This window comes from Oncorhynchus mykiss, chromosome 13 (assembly GCF_057628025.1).
Source record: "Oncorhynchus mykiss isolate SJ-2025 chromosome 13, ASM5762802v1, whole genome shotgun sequence".
In the NCBI taxonomy this organism is placed as follows: Eukaryota; Metazoa; Chordata; class Actinopteri; order Salmoniformes; family Salmonidae; genus Oncorhynchus; species Oncorhynchus mykiss.
Window position 1 is genome coordinate 47,094,733 of NC_143034.1, and position 10,462 is coordinate 47,105,194.

Genomic DNA, 10,462 nt, shown 5'->3' on the forward strand with positions numbered 1-10,462 from the left:
ATCCCCACCGGCTAGGTACGTCATCAAGGTTCTCATTAGCAGCTTTGAGAATTCCCTTGTATAGTATGCTCTCCCTTTAGGGGGCTTTGGCTTTGCAGAACCAACCCTGCCAAGCAGGCCCAGAATCTTGAGGGGGCAGTGCTGCTTTAGGTCTCTGACTGCATTTTGGCTGCATACAGGCCACTTACAGCATGCCCATAAAACAGTTAGGGACTTCTCCTTAGTATCTGGGTCATTCAAGTGGGTGTCTAGGGTATAGGGTTGTGGACCGGTCCATCAACATAGGATCATAAATAAATACATTAGATATATCATTTATTTAAAAATGCAGTTCCCCATGATAGGACAACAAATAAATTACATGTATAATTTATTTTAAAACAGTTCCACCATGATAGGACAATAAATAAATAAGACATATAATTCATTATAAAAAGTATATCCATCATCTGAACAACATTGAAAGCTCTCTCACACCCCCGCTCACAGCAATACATTGGCTCTGGGATATGCAACCATTTCATTTCTCACTCAACGCCATACTTTCCCAAACATAACAAAAATAAATAAACGCACACCACACCATCCACACATACTGTGCCTTCTGTTTACTGAGTGTATATCTTCACCATGTTGAATTAGTGCTTGTCTGTTCCAATTAGTTATGTTTGAAGATATATAGAAAAGCTATATTTTTTATTGTATTGTTTTCATTGTTTTAATAATTTTACTCGTACTTTTTTAAATAACCATGGAGTAGTCTTTGTGTCTCTGAACAACTGGTTATCAATATATAGTTTATCAACGACGAGAGCTACTCGTTTCCCTTTAAATATATTTTCCTTGAAAATTGGATACAGAACTTTACACCGTTCTGCAATTTCCTTTGGGAACTGATCATTCATGCCAATTTTGGTCCCAGCAAGTATTTTACCCAGGCTTTAACCATTATTTCATCTTTGCCCTCTCTGTCTGAAGCGGTGTACAGGTTCGAGTTGGATTTTGTCGATAGCTTCGCGTGGAATCTGAAGCACTGTAAGGGGGGAACTCTCTTAACTACAGATTCAGGAACTTCTCCTTCTTTCTCCTGGATACCAGTAAGTACCAGCTTCTCTCGCATGGATCTACTCTTTATGTCAAGTAAGGCTTCTTCAGAACGATGTTCTCCTTTTTAAATTCATTCACTTCGGTTTCAATCTTATTGACTGTCCCTTTTAGCTTGTGTGTTTCCTTCTCCAATGTCGCAGCTTTTTCGTAACTCATCTCGAGGCTTGACATCCAACTCTTTGATATCCTTACTGACTAATTCAAGTATACCCAGTTTGTCATTTATTGATTTTAACAGATCGGTTTCGACTTTCACCATTGCCAGTGGTGAAAATATGAAATCATCTGTGTCTGTAGAAGAGTCACGTTTTCGTTTTGAAATTGGTTCCCGTCTTACCCTCCGCAATGTTTGGGTGTTGCTTGTTTTCGTAATATGTTGTCAACAAATTTCTCTAGTCTTATGATTTGTTTTGTGTTATTATCCAGATTGAAGGTTATCGCCCACCAGATTGTGTAGTGCTAATATTTAGTCTAACTTGCCGATAATGAATATTACGTTTTTATCTTGATCTTTATCTCTACATAACTACGTTCAGCCCGCCATTACCTGAGTTGGCAAGACAACACAGACAGATCTGGGACCAGGCTACCCTACTGTACTACGAGACTCACCTTCTTATGGCTCTCCTTGAGGTAAACTACCCCCTCCTTCACGTTCTCCAGCTGCATCTCCAGGTCGCTCCTGGCCAGGGACATCTCCCCCAGCATCCTCTTCAGCCCCCACGATGTCAGCCCCCACAGACTGGGGCAGGCCAGACTCACTCTCAAACCGTGTGGTTGACACTTAGTTTGGACTCCAGTTGATCAAATTATACTATCAATATATCATATGATATCTGACATTTCAGCAATTGTAATGCTATGGAATAATGTTGTTTTATTCATTCCTGAAATATTCAGATCAATCTTGAGTAAAAAGGGTAACTAATTGCTAATAGCTGATATGTTAGACTCACTGGATTCTGAAGCCAGTTTGGTGTTATCCACCGGTAGGGCCAATTCTGCCACTACAGTACTGGTTGCAAAGAACTTCACACAGAGAAAAGTATCAGGTTTCAGGTTAGATTATCTCACGCCACTGTAGACACCTTTCAATTTCATCATTAAATAGTTTGGCATGACACCAAGGTTATTTTGCATAGGTCCCAATATGTCATGAATGCATCAGTGCTCAGTAAATGCAGAAACGAATTGCAGATACTCTCGTTAATCTTGTGTATTGTAAAAGTCTTGGCTGGCAGCTGCTGTAACCTGGGAGTTGAAGGAATAAAGGCGACCAGCACTCACAAATTATATTCATGCCATGTACAGTAACACAACAAAATCTATCAGTATTTGTGAGTTTTCTCCATCTTAATTCATGCATGTTTTGGCCATCGTAGTAAACCTACAAGAAACATACCTTGGAGTGGAACTCGTCAATGGGCACTTGATGGGTGCTGATGTCCCTGGTGTCGACCTTGACGTGGCTGAGCCCCTGCTCCCTGAACTGTAGCTCCGGCTTGGTGTTGGCCTCATCCAGGGTGGCAACCCTCTCCAGGTATGTACCCAGGTGCTCCTCTGCCTCCTCCAGCCCCACCATCCATGGAGAAGCCACCGAAGATCATCCCTCCATCACCTCAAGAGCCAAAGCCCCCACCCATGGAAGTGAAGTGAAGCTGTAGTGGAGGAGATGCGAATCCCCTTACCTCCGGTCCCTGTGTACACACTTCCAGACCTCCCGGAAATCATGGACATGCCCATATCAGAGCATGAGGAGTTGAAGCTCCCCATGGAGGCTCCTGAGCTTAGCCTGACTCCAATGCTAGAGAAGCTGCGGCTGCGAATGGAGAACATGACCATGATGACATCAGAGAGTGCAAAAAGCATGGTCTCTGGTGGGAGATGCACTGCAAGCGGGGTGCAGTTGTGGTCTCTCTGTGAAACACTGTTATTAATGGGCATGTGGAATGTGCTGACTGGGGTCTGCCTTGAGCGATCTCAGTATTTTCATGTTCACGATCACAGGGTCTCACTCTCACTCTCTCTCTCTCTCTCTCTCTCTCTCTCTGTCTGTCTCTCTGTCTGTCTCTCTGTCTGTCTGTCTGTCTGTCTGTCTGTCTGTCTGTCTGTCTGTCTGTCTGTCTGTCTGTCTGTCTGTCTGTCTGTCTGTCTGTCTGTCTCTCTCTCTCTCTGTCTCTCTCTCTCTCTCTCTCTCTCTCTCTCTCTCTCTCTCTCTCTCTATCTATCTCTATCTATCTTATTTTATCTATCATCAGACATACACTCTGACCCTGCTGGGAGTATCTTTGTTTTCCAGAGTCCATGTAAAAAAGGGCTATGAAATCAAATCCAATCTGTTTCCCTTTGGTTGCTATGTGTTGTGCTAACTTGTCATATTGGGGATGAGTAACATGTCTCTCATGCCTTTCCTCTGCCGTCCCTTATTGCAAGGCCAATACACTACATTTCACAATTACTAATTAGTGGCTTGCGTAGGCCATTTACTGAATTACCTTTAAACATTGGCACACGGTCTGCATGTAAGCGAAAAGGTTCTATTGAATAGTTGCTGTGTATTTCCATATCCTCAGACTGTGCTCTCTCATCCTCACATTGGCTAAATGATGAACGCCAGCTCTCTGTCTGGGACTGATCCTCTGACAGCAAGATAGACAGGAGATCAATACAAACCACTGCCCATCCCATCTTTGTTCTGTGCATTGGCTTTTCCTTCTCTTAACCCCCCAACCTAAACCCACCCACTGCGCACACACTGGTTGAATCAATGTTGTTTCCAGGTCATTTCAATGAAATTACGTTGAACCAACATGGAATAGATGTTGAATTGACGTCTGTGCCCAGTGGGCATGCTCTGCCACTCAGTCCTATCTGTCAGCTAGTCAGCCCATCTGCAGGATGTCCTCTAGCTCTTTCACTCACAAACATGCCACCCCCTCCCCTCCGACCCCCTCCTCTAACTCTTGTATATCCAGACGTGCAAACAAGAGTGATAGGGTCATAGGTTTACACTACTTAGTGGAGGATGGCTCATACTAATGGCTGGAATGGAGTCAATGGAATGGTATCAACCACATGGAAACCACATTGTTGATGTGTTTGGTACCATTCCATTTACGCCATTCCAGTCATTATTATGAGCCGTCCTCCCCTCAACAGCCTCCACTGACACTACTGTACAACTGCAAACCACAGTAACTCCACATTTGGCCAAAAGACCGAAATCAGGTTTTGTAGTATCTGTTTTTATCTTGTGTCCTGGTTCAATTATCTCCAGTTTCAGTGAAAATACTGTAGTGTCAAATTTCCAGTAACTACAAAATCCATGTAAAAACCAAGGCAAGCAGCAGCAACTTAAGTTACTAAGTGAAGTTACTGCGTTCTGGGTTTGTTCCACTGTGTTTTGACTGCAGTTACTGCAGTTTGCCTATGGTATCGAGTACAGGCCATCCCAATCATGACTCACACACACCATGAGACAGCCAGTGATCCAGTTGTTACCAGAATAAACAGGGCACAATCCCACAGACCAATGATGGTTGAACTCGCACTGAAATGCAAATACCCAGGTAATGTATACATCGTTTGTGGTCTTGTACCTCTCTCTTTAGTTACAGATTTAGTTCCCTAATGCAATTGGTAACCTTAATGTCATCATTTGCATATTGATTCAAAAAACACATCGTTGGATCTGTTTGGATGTGTTTACAGACTATGCTTCTTCTTCCTTTAGGTTATCCCACCAAGGTGAAATGAAAGGATTTGAAAAGCATAAATGAATCCAAGTACATGTGTTTGTCAGAAACGACTGGTGTTACGTAAGTGAACGGGTCCACAGAGGGGTGTGTACACCATATGGATGAGATTGAATCAAATTGAATCAAGTTGAATCAAGTTGAATAAACAATCAAACATGCATGTCTGAGTTGAGCTTTCTTAATGAAACATCAAATCTATTGTTGTTTTGGGTTGTTTATCAAAGTCAGCTGGCTAACTTATCGATCCTGCTTTGTGGCATAACCCTCTGGTCCTTTCCCAGGGAGGGAAGCAGGGAGAAGAGACGAGAACAGCCGCCAGCGACGTGTCAGCCTATGTCAGCAGTAGATCTAGGAAACGATGTGGCCGGGAGAGGTCTCTTCTATATCACTTGACTTGAATCTTTAATCTGCACGTTGAGACGTCTCACAACATTATTTGAACAATGTTGTCGATCTTTAAAACAGTGTACACAAGGCACGGAACTCTGGGGTATTTTGCATAACAGTAAATGCATTTTTAAAATGTAGTTGTTGTCTCAAAACAGCAAATACATTCATCAAAACTATAATGATAATACATGACCAAAAGAACGCGACTGCCTGCAATAAACAATCATACCTCTTGAGTCAAGTTGAGAAAGAAAAATACAGTGCCTTGCGAAAGTATTCGGCCCCCTTGAACTTTGCGACCTTTTGCCACATTTCAGGCTTCAAACATAAAGATATAAAACTGTATTTTTTTGTGAAGAATCAACAACAAGTGGGACACAATCATGATGTGGAACGACATTTATTGGATATTTCAAACTTTTTTAACAAATCAAAAACTGAAAAATTGGGCGTGCAAAATTATTCAGCCCCCTTAAGTTAATACTTTGTAGCGCCACCTTTTGCTGCGATTACAGCTGTAAGCCGCTTGGGGTATGTATCAGTTTTGCACATCGAGAGACTGACATTTTTTCCCATTCCTCCTTGCAAAACAGCTCGAGCTCAGTGAGGTTGGATGGAGAGCATTTGTGATCGTGTCCCACTTGTTGTTGATTCTTCACAAAAAAATACAGTTTTATATCTTTATGTTTGAAGCCTGAAATGTGGCAAAAGGTCGCAAAGTTCAAGGGGGCCGAATACTTTCGCAAGGCACTGTAGTTAGTCTACATCCGATGTAATCAATAGATCTTCATTGCAGACACATCATGAGGATCCAAATACATCATGATGATCAAAATAGGAAAAACAACTATTAAAAGGTGCAACTACTCTTTATGCATATTTCACCAAACAATTTCATGCACATCAAATCAAATATTGTTTCTGATCAAAAAGGAAATTAGCACATTGCGTGCATGGGTTAATTAATTGGTATCATCAGAATCTAATTCCATGTATTCAATACGTAGGCTGGTCTGTTGACAGGTTTGTAGACTTTCCATCACCAAGCAGTTAGACAATCCCCAATTGAAATAAGGGCAATGTAATTAGTGATGACCCACTGACTGGGCACACCAAGTCATTTCAAAGTGAAATGTTGGGTAATATTTGGTTCAGACGCTGATCAACCTACACTCACCGGACCCCACTTTGCCCCCAGAACATCCTGAAATCTCCGGGACATGGATTCTACAAGGTGTCGGAAAACATTTGTTGCTAAATTGGTATCAAGGGACCTAATGTGTGCCAGGAAAACATTCCCCACAACAGTACACCACCGCCAGCAGGTAGGATGAGTCCATGGACTCATGTTGCTTACGCCAAATCCTGACTCTGCCATCAGCATGAAGCAACAGGAACTGGGATTCATCAGACCAGGCAATGCTTTTCCACTCCCAATTGTCCAGTGTTGGTGATCGCCTGCCCACTCAAGTTGCTTCTTCTTGGCTTTAGCTGATAGGTGTGGAACTCGGTGTGGTCATCTGTTGCAATAGCCCATCCGGGACAAGGATTGTCTAGTTGTGTGTTCCGAGATGCCGTTCTGCAAACCCCTGTTCTGTTGTACTGCCCCATTATTTGTCTGTTTGTGGCCTGTTAGCTTGTATGATTATTGCCATTGCCAGTTGTCAGCTAAATTATTATTATATTACTATTATCACTGCACTTTGAACCATTTAAAACCAGAACAATGAATGGGAATACAATGTCAGATACTTAGTTTATTTATACAACAACGTAATGCGTTATCATTGTGCTTCATCTCATAGCACAACCAAATGACCTGGATTGCAGTTAATATTATATTAAAAGTTGTTACGGCTTTCTAGGTGTGGTGAAGGAGAGTCGGACCAAACTGCAGCGTGTGGATTGCGATCCATGTTTATTTAACAATAGCAACACGAATCTAAATACAACCACTACAAAACAATAAACGTAACGAAAACAGCCTAATACTCGTGCATATACACACGGAACACAGATATCAAGACACTAAGGACAATCACCCACGACAAACTCAAAGAATATGGCTGCCTAAATATGGTTCCCAATCAGAGACAACGATAAGCACCTGCCTCTGATTGAGAACCACTCCAGACAGCCATAGACTTTGCTAGATACCCCACTAAGCTACAATCCCAATACCAACACCAAAACCCCAAGACAAAACACACCACAATACAAAAACTCCATGCCACACCCTGGCCTGACCCAATACATGAAGATAAACACAAAATACTTAGACCAGGGCGTGACAAAAGTACATGGTGCAAGTGACCAATGGCGTTGGAGATTCTGGGCAGAATATTATCGCAGCGTTTGATCTTGAACATACACACTTTCTATGATTACATTAGAAGACACATTATAGTTAAAGTCCCTCAAAATGTGGCTATGGATGTGTAGCTCATTTTAAGTTTGAATAAATATTGTCATATCCGTTTGTAAGCTAGCCTTAACTTTAGGCTGTTTCCTATATTGCAGAACTGATATTGAATTGTGGTTGGTTGTCGACACAACCAAATATCAACATAGAGATGTATCTTCTGCTTGGATTGTGCCGTTGACTGTCAGGCTTTAAATCCAGTTTGTCTACAAATGAAGAATTGATCGATTGGATTCACGTCTCCATCTCAACCAAGATAATGCAGTAAAAGCAGACATGAAATGTACTTTAAATAAAGTTTGATTTGATTTGGTCTTGTTCTTTTAGTTAGATTGTTGCTTGAGATGGAATTGTGAATCCAGCATATACATTATTAAGTTGTAGATAAAATGTGATTGAAACCATAGCCCTATTTATAGTGTATATTTTTAGTTGAACCGTGGGTTGAATTGAAGCTATATCAGTTGATACTGATATAGGCCCTAAATAGCATCATTGATGTTATGAGTGATAAAGTATGGTCACATTACATTTGCTATGTTAAAACTACCCTTTGGAATGACTTCAATAGCAACAGTGAATATATTTAGTATTTAAGTGAAGATCTCTCAAGAATCAATCTCAAGATAAAACAATGGTAATAGTCAGTGGCGAATATCAAAGCTTAGAAGGATTGGGCTTGGTTAAAAACCTGGATGGGAAACCAAAGGTATAGATGTATATCATGGCAGACCAAACTGGGGACCGTGGGCCAGCCCGTGACAATGCTTTGTTTAGCCCATCAGGACCACTGGGGGCCCCCTACCAAAATAAGTATATATATATATATATATATATATATATATATATATATATATATATATATTGTACCGGTCAAAGGTTTGGACACACCTACTCATTCAGGGATTTTTCTTTATTTTTTACTATTTTCTATATTGTAGAATGATAGTGAAGACATCACAACTATGAAATAACACTTATGGAATCATGTAGTAACCAAAAAAGTGTTAAAAAAATCTAAATATATTTTATTTAGGTTCTTCAAAGTAGCCACCCTTTGCTTTGATGACAGATTTACACACTCTTGGCATTCTCTCAACCAGCTTCACCTGGAATACTTTTCCAACGGTTTTGAAGGAGTTCCCACATATGCTGAGCACATGTTGGCTGCTTTTCCTTCACTCTGCGGTCCACCTCATCACAAATCATTTCAATTGGGTTGAGGTCGGGTGATTGCGGAGGCCAGGTCATCTGATGCAGCACTCCATCACTCTCCTTCTTGGTCAAATAGCCCTTACACAGCCTGGAGGTGTGTTGGGTCATTGTCCTGTTGAAAAACAAATGATAGTCCCAAGTGAAAACCAGATGGGATGGCGTATCGCTGCAGAATGCTGTGGTAACCATGCTAGTAAGTGTGCCTTGAATTCTAAATAAATCACATTCAGTGTCACCAGCAAAGCACCCCCACATCATCACACCTCCTACTCCATGCTTCACGGTGGGAACCACACATGCAGAGATCATCCGCTCACCTACTCTGCGTCTCACAAAAACAACGGTTGAAACCAAAAATCTCAAATTTGGAATCATCTGACCAATGGACAGATTTCCACCAGTCTAATGTTGATTGCTTGTGTTTCATGGCCCAAGCAAGTCTCTTCTTCTTATTGGTGTCCTTTAGTAGTGGTTTCTTTGCAGTAATTCGACCATGAAGGCCTGATTCACACAGTCTCCTCTGAACAGTTAATGTTGAGATGTGTCTGTTACTTGAACTCTGTGAAGCATTTATTTGGGCTGCAATCTGAGGTGCAGTTAATTCTAATGAACATGTCCTCTGCAGCATAGGTAACTGTGGGTCTTCCTTTTCTGTGGTGGTCCTCATGAGAGCCAGTTTCATCATAGCACTTGATGGTTTTTGAGACTGCACTTTAAGAAACTTTCAGTTGTTGAAGTTTTCCGGATTGACTGACCATCATGTCTTAAAGTAATGATGGACTGTTGTTTCTCTATGTTTATTTGAGCTGCTCTAGCCATAATATGGACTTGGTGTTTAGCCAAATAGGGCTATCTTCTCTATTTCATCCCTACCATGTCACAACACAACTGATTGGCTCAAACGCATTAAGAAGAAAATAAATTCCACAAATGAACTTTTAAGAAGGCATTCCAGGTGACTACCTCATGAAGCTTCCTACGGCTTACCGCGAAGTGGTACATCGGGACCGCCGAGTGCTGTCTGTCCTCTGTTGCAACACTCACTGCCGAGTTCCAAACTGCCTCTGGAAGCAACATCAGCACATAAAATGGGTTTCCATGGCCAAGCAGCCGCACACAAGCCTAAGATCACCATGCTCAATGCAAAGCGTCGGATGGAGTGGTGTAAGTCCTCTGGAGTGATGAATGACGCTTCACCATCTGGCAGTCTGACAGACAAATTGGGATTTTGTGGATATCAGGAGAACCTTACCTGCCTGAATGCATAGCACCAACGGTAAAGTTTGGTGGATGAGGTATAATAGTCTGGGGCTGTTTTTCATGGTTCGGGCTAGGCTTCTTAGTTCCTGTGAAGCATACAATGACATTCTAGATGATTCTGTGCTTCCAACTTTGTGACAGTTTGGGGAAGGCCCTTTCCTTTTTCAGCATGACAATGCCCCTGTGCACAAAGCGAGGTCCAGAAATGGTTTGTCGAGATCAGTGTGGAAGAACTTGACTGGCCTGCACAGAGCCCTGACCTCAACCCCATCGAACACCTTTGGGAGGAATTGGAACGCCGACTGCGAGC

General features: G+C 41.9%; 1 long non-coding RNA gene across 1 annotated transcript; it reads left to right on the top strand.

Moving 5' to 3' along the window:
* Nucleotides 1-4,520: 4,520 nt before the first annotated feature.
* On the top strand, nucleotides 4,521-5,025 carry LOC149978905 (uncharacterized). The gene is made up of 2 exons (XR_016485926.1): nucleotides 4,521-4,676; nucleotides 4,841-5,025. It is a non-coding gene; the product is annotated as an uncharacterized LOC149978905 (long non-coding RNA).
* The last annotated feature ends 5,437 nt before the right edge of the window (nucleotides 5,026-10,462 follow it).